General features: G+C 36.2%; 1 protein-coding gene across 1 annotated transcript in view; it reads right to left on the bottom strand.

Moving 5' to 3' along the window:
• Positions 1-1,878: 1,878 nt before the first annotated feature.
• Positions 1,879-12,691, bottom strand: part of DERA (deoxyribose-phosphate aldolase) — a 201,903-nt gene continuing 191,090 nt past the window's right edge. The window contains exon 10 of the mRNA XM_009180293.4: positions 1,879-2,034. The gene's annotated coding sequence lies outside the window, so the exon portion shown is untranslated. The remainder of the gene's footprint in view (positions 2,035-12,691) is intronic.

The raw sequence follows: 12,691 nt of genomic DNA, 5'->3' as shown, positions 1-12,691 counted from the left end.
TTAATTAAAAAGTAAGAAAGACGATTGAGGAGGGGAAGGAAGATGAAGATAAAAACCATTCTTTGATTCCCCCCGACTACCTTATCTCTTCTCTCTATTCATAGCCAACCTTAGTTTGGGTGTAAGCACATTTTTAATGACTTTCTCTGAATTACAAAATGACTACAGTCTCAATGCAGAAGTCTTAGAAAACATATTTCACAAACATTTTTTTATGTCTGTATATTTTCTTCAACATAATTTTAAGTGTTGTATGTTTTTTCATGACTGAATCCTAAATTGCTTAATCAATGCCTCACAGTTGCACATTAAAGTTGTTTCCAATTTTTTTCTTATAAACAATTCTATGATGAGTATCTGGAGATGTACTTCTTTTTACGTATCTGTGATAATTTACTTAGTAACAAAATGCAATTTCTTGGCCAGAGACCACATTTTGGAGTTTAATGTATGCACAGCTAACCTGCCTTGAAAGAGTTCACTTAATATCTATCCTTCTTCTCCCGATATTCTCTCTTCAGCCCACTGAGGTGACATGGCACAGTGGCCAGAGAAAAATGAGGAAGAAGCAAAGTGGAAGCCCCAGATAAACTCATTAGATCTCATGAGACTTATTCACTATTATGAGAATAGCATGGAAAAGACTGGGGAAAGAATTTCCTCCCCCTGGGTACCTTCCACAACACGTGACATCACTAAATCTCTTTGAATTGCCCTCCAAGTGTCCAATTTTTAGATTGGACTCACTAACCTCTAAAGCATTTGGAACTCACTAAGCAAAAAGCATTTGGCACCACTGACAATCCCTTCCCACCTCCATGAAATTTTCTCCCCTCTTGTTTTCTGTCACATCACTGTCCTTTGTTTTCTCTCTTGCCTTTCTGTGCCCTGACCTCCCCAGTCAGGCTTTTCCATATTCATTGTGCTGCCCATTAAAGTTGTTACTCTGTCCTTGACCTTCTTAACAGTGTATTTGATCTTCCTGGGCAATCCCATCAACCAAATATTAAACTACCACCTAGAAACAGATAATTCCAAAATCTCCACTTTCAGTCTAGAAATTTGTCTCCTTAGCTCTAAAACAGTATATCCGACTACCCACTGGACATTGTCTTCAAACTCAATATTTCTAAAGTTGAACTCGTTATTTTCCACCCAAATTTTTCCTTTGCCTGCACTTTATATTTCAGTTATGATGGCTCTATGATAGTACCTAGTTTTCTACACTAGAAATCTTACAGCCATCTCCACTTCTGGTTATTTATCAAGTTCTACTCCTGTTCTCCTAGAGTTCTCCTTTCCTCTAAATGTGAATGGACTGTGACACATCCATTACATAGCACATTATACTTTGAACAATGATCAGCCTTCCATATTTTTCTGTAACCTATTATTCTTTGCTCTGTACATCATGTCCACACCGAGAACTAGGTCTGTGTCCCCAGTAGACAGGACAATACTTATTTTTGTTACAAGGAGAGATATAAATTAATAACTTACTTGTTTACATTAAATAAATGTTTGTTGAATTGGATGAATGATGGTATTTTGCTCCTTGGCAAAATTCTTAAGTAGGAGATGTATCTTTGGTGCTTGCCTTCCTTTTCCTCATCCCTGCTATTATTTCTGCCTCTCCCAAGGCACTCGTGTTGACCAATCTCTCTTGTGAAATAGAAAAAAATGACTTGATAAAAACTGTCCTCGTGAGATGCATGATAACTCTCTCTGGAATATTTGCATGTTGAGAAGACAATGGGATAGCAAAATTTAACAAAAGCAGATGAATGGCAAGGGGAGGACAAATTGGGATGTCCCAGAGGATGTTTGCAGCCATCTCATGTTGTCTGTGTGTAGCAGAGACAGAATTCTCATATGATATAGTAGTAATTAAAATTATTTTAATTTGAAAAGATATATGAGGGTAGATTCCAGTGTCTCTCATTCACCATGTAGAAACCATGGTCTTAGCTCACCCTCTTGGTTGCCAGCTCAGTGACATGGGCTATGTTGTAGAAGTCAGTGGAGAGGAAGCCCCTGTAAGGGATAAAAACCAAGCTACAGTCCCATGGTCTAAAACAGTCCTCGCAGTACATAGTTTTGCTATGTCAATAAGCCACATATCTCAATATCTCAATCTAGAAACTATTGTGTCCTTTATTCAATAGTTTAAAGTAGGAGGGAAAAAAAATCTTCAAACATGCTAATTCTACACACAGTTCTTGCACTAAGTCATTAAAATCCCTCTTCAAAGCTTTGCAGGTATTTAAGTGGATTTAAAGAAAAGTACAGGACAGTTCGTGTTTCAAGAATAATATAATACTCAGTCGGCTTAGCCCATGTTTTTTCTTTTCAAACTCACAGTAGCCCCCAGCTTTATGTGGAGAATAATGTGCTCACAGTAATGCTGATAGGCACAGCAGTCTCCTATTTTTTCAGGCCACAAGACTCCTCATTACACACAGCTAATATAATGTTTTGCATTGATACACTGGGCTCTCCCCAAACATCACTACATTCAATGTTGTTTCATAGGTGAAAAGAGGAAATTTCAGGGTAGGATCAGGACAAGAAACTGGTGCTTGAAGTGCTATGACATTATTTCACAAACTGTATATCTCAATCCAAAGATATTTTATATAGTAGACACTATAAATTTCACTTCACTTTTTTTAGTATCTGCTGAAATGTATTTTCTTTTATTCCTGTGAAGGCATTAGAATGAAAAATTGAAGTGTTCCCATCTTCCCAAATAGTAATCCTTCATTTCACTGGAATCTGCACTTGCCACTGTTGCTTTCAAAAGCAGTAGTATTTAGCAAATGACCTCACTGAAGATTCTGTTTCTGTTATCCCCACCAACAATACGTATATGAAGAAGGCAAATATGCAATCCTGCTTGTCATCCTCATTTGTATTTCTTCTCAGAAGTAACTCCTCCAAACACAGTACTTTATTTATTAATCTGTGTAACATTTATTATCAACTATGTGCAAGGAATTTGTATTCCTCATTATTCCCCCCTTGACTTCCTAGAATTCTCTGCCAGGCCTTTTTTTCTTTCTTTCTTTTTATGGTGGCAGTGGTGAGATTCTAGTCAAGAATGACATAGAGGCTGGGTGGCGGCTTACACCTATAATCCCAGCACTTTGGGAGGCTGAGGTGGGCAGATCACTTGAGGTCAGGAATTCAAGACCAGCCTGGCCAACATGGTGAAACCCATGTCTACTAAAAAAAACAAAAATTAGCCAGTTGTGGTGGCACATGCCTGCAATGCCAGCTACTCAGAAGGCTGAGACAGGAGAATTGCTTGAACCCAGGAGGCAGAGGTTGAAGTAAGCCAAGATTGCACCAATGCACTCCAGCCTAGGCGACAGATGGAGACCCTATTTCAATAAAGAAAATAAAAAAGAATGACATAGAGACATCTACTTCCAGCTAAGATGAATACCAGGGACCAGACTTAACCCTTGGCTGAAAAAAATACACAAAATACATGAGAAGGTTGTTTTCAAGATATTGAACACCAGAAAATTAAGGGCAACGATCACTGAGAGACGTGAAAGAAATGATATGAGCCTTATGAATGCACCAGCCTACTTACTGGAGAGTTCTAGGCTGTAGGACAAGAAATAAAAACCGAGGAAAAGCCCGGAGGAGTTCCTGAATTGAGGAAACACAGCTAAAAGTCTCAGTAGGCCAAGGCAACCAGAATTCACAGTGCAGAGTACCAGAGAAGAGAGAGCTTCAGACAAAGAGAGGTCTGAAAGTCTTCAGTGGGTCTCCCTGGAGTATAAAAGAATTATACCCCATTATAGAACACTGCCCAGAAATAGCACAGGTAATAGAATTACTAGACAAGGACATTGGAACAGTTATTTTAACTGTATTAGTCCATGTGTTCACTAAGTTAGAGGAAAGCTTGAGCAAAGATATGCAAATATATAAAAGATGTAAATCAAATTTCTAGATACAAAAACTACAATAACTGAGATGAAAAATACAACACATGGCAATAACAACATATTAGATGAGGCACATGAAAATATTAGTGAATTTTCAGATACAGAATTAGTGATATGGTTTGGCTCTGTGTTTCCACCCAAATCTCATATTGTAGCTCCCATAATTCTCACGTGTTGTGGAAGGGACCTGGTGGGAGATGACTGAATCATGGAGTGGGTCTTTCCCATGCTGTTCTCATGATAGTGAATGGGTCTCATAAGATCTGATGGTTTTATAAACAAGAGTTTCCCTGCACAAGCTCTCTCTTTGCCTGCCGCCATCCACGTAAGATGCGACTTGCTCCTCTTTGCCTTCCGCCATGATTGTGAGGCCTCCCCAGCCATGTGGAACAGTAAGTCCAATTAAACCTCTTTCTTTTGTAAATTGCCCAGTCTCAGGTATGTCTTTATCAGCAGTGTGAAAATGGACTAATACAATTAGAAATTATCAAAAAAGAAACACACACCCAAAAACAGGCTAAAAAAATGAACAGTGCTTCTGTGAGTTGTGGTACAACTTCAAGTGGCTTAATATACATGTAATTAGTGTCTGCAAAAGGGAAGGGACAGATAAAACATTTAAAGGTATCATGGTCAATTTTTTTCCAAATTTGATAAAAACTATAAACCCACAAATCCTAGAATCTCAATGAATCCCAAGCACAATAAAAATATTAAAAAAATACATCAAGGAACATCATAATTAATTTAGTCAGAACCAGGCATAAAATTTCAAAATTGGCCAGGCACAGTAGCTCACACCTATAATCCCAGTGATTTAGGAGACCACAGCAGGAGGCTGTCTTGAGGGCAGGAGTTCAAGACCAGCCTGGGCTACATGGCATGAAGCTATCTCTACAAATTTTTTTTAATCAGCCAGGCATCGTGGTATGTGCCTGTAGTCCCAACTACTTGGGAGGTTGAGGTGGGAGAACCCGTTGGGCCCATGAGTTTGAGGTTGCATGAGCTATGATGGCACCATTGCACTCCAGCCTGAGCAACAGAGCCAGATCCTGTCTCACAAAAAAAAAAAAAAAAAAAAAAAAACAACCGTAAAAAGAAAAAGTTGTAAAGTAGCCAGAAGGGGGGAAAGCATATTATATACAGAAGAACAAACATGACAGCAGACCTTTTATTAGAAACAAGACAAGCAGGAAGACATTGGAACGGTATCTTTTTTTTTTTTTTTTTAAGACAGAGTCACATTCTGTCACCTAGGCTGGAGTGCAGTGGTGCAGTCTCAGCTCACTGCAACCTTGGGCTCCCAGGTTCAAGCGATTCTTCTACCTCAGCCTCCCAAGTAGCTGGGACTGCATGTGTGTGCCACCATGCCCAGCTAATTTTTGTATTTTTAGTAGAGACAGTGTTTTGCCATTTTGGCCAGGTTGGTCTTGAACTCCTGACCTCTGGTGATCTGCCTGCCTAGGCTTCCCAAGGTGCTGAGTGTGAGCCACCGCACTCAACCCAGTATCCTTTAATAAGAAGAATAAAATTGTCAATCTAGAATTTTATACCCAGCAAAAATATCTTTCAAAAATAAAGGAAAAATAAAGACTCATTTAGGTGCACAAAGCTGAAATAATGCATTAGAAACTATGTAAATAAATATAATATCTTTTTATTATTATTAAAATCTCCCCCCAAAAAAAATCATTTAAAGCAAAAACAATAAAAATATATTAGATCTTAAACATCAGTAGTTAAGGAAATGCAAATTAAAACCACAATTAAATACTAGTATATACCTATTAAAATGTCCAAAATTAAAAATACTGATGATGTTGAGCAACTGGAACTCTTGGACACTGCCAGAAAAATGTAAAATGTTACAACCACTTTGAAAAAGTTTAACAATTTCGTAAAAAGTTAAAGATACACCTGCTAGCCATTCTCCTCTTAGGTGTTTATATAACAGAAATGAAAGCCTATGTCCACACAACAACTCTTCACAAATGTTCACAGCTTTATTTGTAATAGTCAATAACTGGAAACAATCTAAATGTCCACCAGCAAATAAATGAATGGGCAAACAATGTGAAGTATTCATACAAAGGAGTTTTATTCAATAATACAAAAAATGAACTACCTATATATGTACCGACATGAATGAATATCAAGATAATTATGTTAATAATAATGGAAGTCCTAGCCAGAGCAATCAGGCAAGAGAAATAAATAAAAGGCATTCAAATTGGAAAAGAAGAGGTCAAATTATCTGTGTTCACTAATAACAAGATCTTATACCTAGGAAAAATTAAAGAGTCCTCCAAAAGACTTTTAGACCTGATAAATCACCTTAGTAAATTATTGGGACATAAAATTAACATACACAAATCAGTTGCATTTCTATACAGCAACACTCAAGCTGAGAACCAAATCAAGAACTCAAATCCATTTACAGTAGCTGCAAAAATAATAAAATGCCTAGTAATCCATTTAACCTAGGAATACATTTAACTAAGGAGGTGAAAGAGCTCTATAAGAAGAACTACAAAACACAGATGAAAGAAATTGTAGATGATACAAACAAATGGAAAAATATCCCATGCTCATGGATTAGAAGAATCAATATTGTTAAAAATCATCATACCACCCAAAGCAATCTAGAGATTCAATACAATTCTTATCAAATTACCAAAGTCATTTTTACAGAATTAGAAAAACAATTCTAAAATTCATATGAAACCAAAAAAGAGCTGAAATAGCCAAAGCAATTCTAAGCAAAAGAAAAAACCAGAGGCATCACATTACCTGACTTCAAAATACACTACAAAGCTTTAGTAATCAAAACAGCATAGTCCTGGTACAAAAATAGACACATAGATCAATGAAACAGAACAGAGAACCCAGAAATAAAGCCACATACGTACAACCAACTGATCTTCGACAGAGTCAACAAAAATAAACAATGGGAAAAGGACACTCCAGGCAATAAATATGCTAGGAAAACTGGCTAGCCTTAAGCAAAAGGCTTACCATATACAAAAATTAACTCTCTTATCATATATAAAAATTAACCCTACACAAAATCCATATACAAAAATTAACTCAAGATAGATGAAAGACTTAAACGTAAGACCTGAAACTGAAAATCCTAGGGGAAAAAACCTAGGAAAAACTTCTGTAGACATTGGCTTAGGCAAGTAACTTATGAGTAAGACCTCGAAAGTAATTGCAACAAAAACAAAAATAGACAAATGAGAATTTAACTGAAGGGCACAGCAAAAGAAACAATCGGCAGAGTAAACAGGCAATCTACAGAATGGGAGAAAATATGCATATGACATATGCATCTAACAAACTATGCATCTGACAAAAGCCTAATATCCAGAATCTGTAAGGAACCCAAACAAATCAACAAGAAAAAAAGCAAGTAACCCCATTAAAAAGTAGGCAAAGTAAATTAACAGACATTTCTCAAAAGAAGACATACATGTGGCCAACAAACATATGAAAAAAGTGTTCAACATCACTAACCATCAGAGAAATGCAAATTAAAATCAAAATGAGATACCATCTTACACCAGTCAGAATGGCAATTATTAAAAAGTCAAAAAATAACAGATGTTGACAAGAATGCAGACCACCAACACATTTACACTGTTGGTGGGAATGTAAATTAGTACAACATTTATGGAAAACGGTATGGAGATTCCTCAAAGAACTAAAAGTAGAACCACCGTTTGATCCAGCAATCCCACTACCAACTTTCTACCCAAAAGAAAATAAATTGGTATATCAAAAGGACACCTGGCCTCATGTTTATCACAGTGCTATTCACAGTAGCAAAGTTATAGAATCAACTAAATTTCCTTCAATGGTTGATTGGATAAAGAAAATGTGGTATATGTACACCACGGAATACTACACAGCCATAAAAAGAATGAAATTATGTATTTTGCAGCATGATGGATGGAGCTGGAGGCCATCATCCTAAGTGAAATAATAGAGATACAGAAAACCAAATACTGCATGGTCTCACTTATAAGTAGGAGCTAAAATAGTGGGTACACATGGACACGTCGATGGAGATAATAGACATTGGGAACTCCAAAAGTGGGGATGTTGGGAGGGGAGTGAGGGTTGAAAAATTACCTGTTGAGTACAACGTTCACTGCTTGGGTGATGGGTTAACTAGAAGCCCAAAGTTCATCATTACACAATATATCCATGAAACAAACCTGCACATGTATCCTCTGAATCTAAAATGTAAAAATTACTCTTACTATTATGTTGAGAAAAAGAAGCCACCCAAATAACAGTACACATATATTAAATTCCAGAAAATACAATGTAATCTATATTGATGAAAAGTGGATCAATGGTTGTCTGGGGATTAAGTAAGGTAGGGAGAGGATGTCACCAGATTATACATATGCTAAATTATATTTAAATGAAAGTTAAATAATATACTTTGAATGTATGCAGTTTATGTATGTCAACTATATTTATATAAAACTGTTTTTAAAATATAAAAGAATTGCATAAAATATAAGTGCTATGAATCAGGGTTTGTTTGTTTTTTTGGTCTATCTTAACTGTGGTATCCCAAGCATAGAAATATAATGTATACTCATTCAATATTTCTTTAAGCCAAAGTGCTAGAAAAACAGGCATGTGGTTACAGTCGTCACATATATCTGTGCCATGTTGCCTTTTCAAAGGGCCATGTGCAGAAGATGCCCATCTATTAAGATATGCCCCTGTTATAAATTTTTACTAGCTGAGCTGGTAGCATTCTGTGATTTAGAAAAGCATTAAGTTTACCAGCACTTAATTTTGACTCTTCTCACTTGATTACTGGGGATTATTAAATAATGAAATTGTAAGATATTATATTGACTCTTATTTGTTTCAAACATGGAAACTTTAAACTTGGGTGGCAGAGATTGCTTGCTGTCTACCAAATATTCATGATCATCTTCCATAAGGTAGAGATGATATTGAGAAGGGGCTGCCGTGTTAAAGCCTCAGGTTGTGCTATATGATTTGTGTGGACTACTGCAAAATAAAAATGATAAAAATGCAGACCCCTCTTTAAAAATATATATATTAAGAATTTCAAGATGGTAATAGCAGAGCATTAAACCAAACATGGAACCCTTCTAAGTGCGGGGCCCTGTGCTGCACAGGTCACATTATCCTAAAGCCATACCTGCTCAGCCCCTGTTGCATATGGGGTAGGAGGTAAGGAAAGGATGTGATTAGTTCTCGCCATTGGAATGTGAGCAGAAGTGATACATATCACTTAAAGCGAAGATGTTTAAGAAGCAAGTGTGTCTTCTCTATCCTCCATCTTCTGCCAGTTGGATATCCTTGAACAAAGTGATCTCAAATGCCTTGTAGTGAGCATGTCAGAGCCTCCATAGTTGAGTCTCAGAATAACTGCAACCCACAGAGCCTGCCCTTCCCTCCTCCACTTAAGCTAGTACCAGTCAAAAGCACTGAATGTTATTTTAGTGAAAATAAGTGTCTGACATGATAAGACCTTAAGGTTTAGGGATTTTCTGCTATGGCAGCTAGCATTAACTTAACTAATACATGAGTTGAGAAGGTAAGACTTTGAAATTCCTTAAAATCCAGAGAGACAAAGGAGTTTGTCATTCCACTCATATCAAGTCGCAATCTCTAGTTCTCCTCTCTGTTATGAGTTCTGAATAACTTGGGACACATAGTAGATGCTCAAAGCACATTTATCCATTCATTATTTTTAACAAATAGTTTCTGAGCAACTCCTATGTGCCAGGTACTGGGTACTATGGATTCAGCAGTGAATAAAATAGACGAGGTCCCTACCCTCATGAAACTTACATTTAAAAGGAAGACTCCATTAAATAAATGAATGAATAAAAGGATGAATGTATCAGGAGGAAAGGAGACGATATCAGGTAACAGTGAGGAATTTTATTCCCCAAAAATTGTCATGATGCATATAAAATTGCTATATCAGTTAAGGTTAACTTAACCTATATCCTCCATAGGACTTAACTGCCTTTGAGTAGAAAATTCCCCTGTAAATGAATGGGTTTCAAACCATCACTGAGTAGACCTGCAATCATCCATGGTGGCAGGAAAGTGGTAGAAAGTGGAAGAATTATTCATTCTCTTCCTAACCCAAAATGAAAGGCTTAGAGAGATGCCATTTAAAAGAAATCCATTTTTGCCCATTAACTAGATTCTATTCCACTACCATCACCTTTGGCAGATACAGCCCACATTCTCTAATCATAAAAAAATATAGTGTTTTGGATCTTATTGTAAAAATCTTACAGAAATAGCTGTAACACTACAGTATAATAGTGAACTTAAAGTGCTATGATAAGTATACATAGGCTAGCAGGGCTTTCAAGTTCAACATTTGAAGCAGTAATCATTTTTTAATTATTGTAATTATTTTACATCTAAGTAAGCAACTTTAAGGGCAAAATATTTTAATTAACATATGCAGAAGCTATACAATTTAACTGTAGCCCTTATTTCCCAAAACTCAAGAGATTTCTGAAGGCTTTGCCCAAGCACAGACACAGCTTTATATTAGTCCAGTATTTTACCTACCCTTTCCAAATTTCATCCCAGTAGAAATAAGCTATTCTAAAATGTTAATTTTCTACTCTGTCTTTTTAGGTACAAAATATGTACAAAATATGCACAAATAATGAGACTCGGTGATCTATCTCAATGAAACACACCCATGTAATCACTTCCCAAGTTAAGAATCAGAACAATCCCAGACTTCATTTGTGTTCCCTGCCAATCACAATCCCTTCTGTCCTCCTCAAAGGTAACTTCTAATACCACAGATTATTTTTGACTATTTTTGAACTCTATATAAATGAATTTTATAATACATATTCTTTGTTCTCCCAACTTTCTATTTGAAAAACTTTTAAACCTACAGAAAAGTTACAAGAATAGTACCACACAAACCCCAGATATTATTAACTTATGTTTTCTAGTTAACATTTGCCTATACTTGCTTAACCTATCTCTATCTCTTGATAGATGATAGATAATAGATTATTGATAGATAGATAGATAGATAGATAGATAGATAGATAGATAGATAGACAACTGAATCACTAGAGAGTAAGTTTCAGATTATGGATATGATACCCCATTTTAAATACTTTATCCATATCCCCAAAATAAAGCTATACTGTTATATAACCATATTACCACACTTAAAAAATTGATAACTCCATAATACCTAATATCAAGTCCATATTTAATTTTCTTCAGTGATACCAAAAATAAATTTTATAAACTTTTTTTCCAACAGGTCTCATTCATTACATTTGGTTGTTAACTGTCTCTTTAGCCTCTTTTAATTTAGGATCTAACCCCTACTTCCTTTTTATCCATAACATTTCCTTTTCGGAAAATCCTGATCAATTTGTCTTTTTAGGGTATGTCACACTCTGGATCTGTCTACTTCTTTATGGTGTTGTTTAGCTTGTGTCTCCATCATCTGTATTTCCCCTACATTGTAGGTTTGAGCTGGAAGATTGAGATATTTAGGTTAAATATTTTTGAAAAGTATACTTCATAGAAGGACATCCTATCTGTACATCTATTCAATACACTTTGATATCCATCCTTCTCATGTAACTTCCTTCCTAATTCTCTGTGGCCATTTCCAAGAATAGCAGCAGTTAAGCCCCAGGGACCCTTCAGTAAAACTGAAGACATTAACAGAAAATATGGAGAGATGCTTGTCCATAAGCACATGGCAGTTTGACTCAGTTGGCCGTAGCATCATTTTCATTGAGGACTTAGTTCCCTGATCCTCATGATTGGCTGCTATAATCTGAATGTGTGCCCCTTAAATTCATATGTTGAACTTCTAACCCCAAAGGTGATAGTATTGGTTAGTGGGCCCTTTGGGAGGAGATTAAGTGATGAGGGCTCCACCCTCGTGAACAGAATTAGCACCCTTATAAAAGAAACCTGAGACCCCTCATTCCTTCCTTATGTGAGGTTGCAGTGAGAAAATGGCTGTCTAGAGAAAGTGGGCCCTCAATAGACTCAATAGACTGCCAGTGCCTTGATCTTAGACGTCTCAGCCTCCAGAACTGTGAGAAATAAATTTCTGTTGTTTATAAGCCACCCAGTTTAAAGTATGACTATGGCAGCCCCAATGAACTAAGACAATGGCAGAACAGAATCTTTAATTCCATGAAAAAAGGACAACATACTTTTCAAAAAGTTATTTTACAGGGAGTAGCCAAGCCTGTTTTTGTAGTGACCGTTTATTAAAGACAAATATCTCTCCCTAGCACATTTCATGTCTATCAACATCAAAATGGCAGGAAAATAGAAGTAAAATGAAATTAGAGAATCAACAGGGAGACAATGATAGTATTAGAGACATGGTTCTCAAACTTTTTAGGCCATGACTTACAACCAATTATACGTAAGTATATATAAACTGAAATAAACATTTCACAAAACTTATCCTTACTACATGTGAAGAAACATATCTTAGCCTATGTCATTAAAAAAAAAAAAGAATCTGTTTTTATCCATAAAATGTTCATAACTCCCAAAGGTTCATGAGTTGGAGCTGGAGGGAAAAATGCATTAGATTAGCTAGGCTAAGTGTTCAGCAAAAAAATGAGGAAGAGTTAGAGTAATAGCTTACCTCAGTTGAGAGTTAGCTGTTATATCTTAATTATTCAAATCCACTTTTT

This window comes from Papio anubis, chromosome 9 (genome assembly GCF_008728515.1).
Source record: "Papio anubis isolate 15944 chromosome 9, Panubis1.0, whole genome shotgun sequence".
NCBI lineage: Eukaryota > Metazoa > Chordata > Mammalia > Primates > Cercopithecidae > Papio > Papio anubis.
The sequence above is the reverse complement of the archived record's forward strand: the minus strand, read 5'-3'. Positions and strand labels throughout refer to the sequence as shown.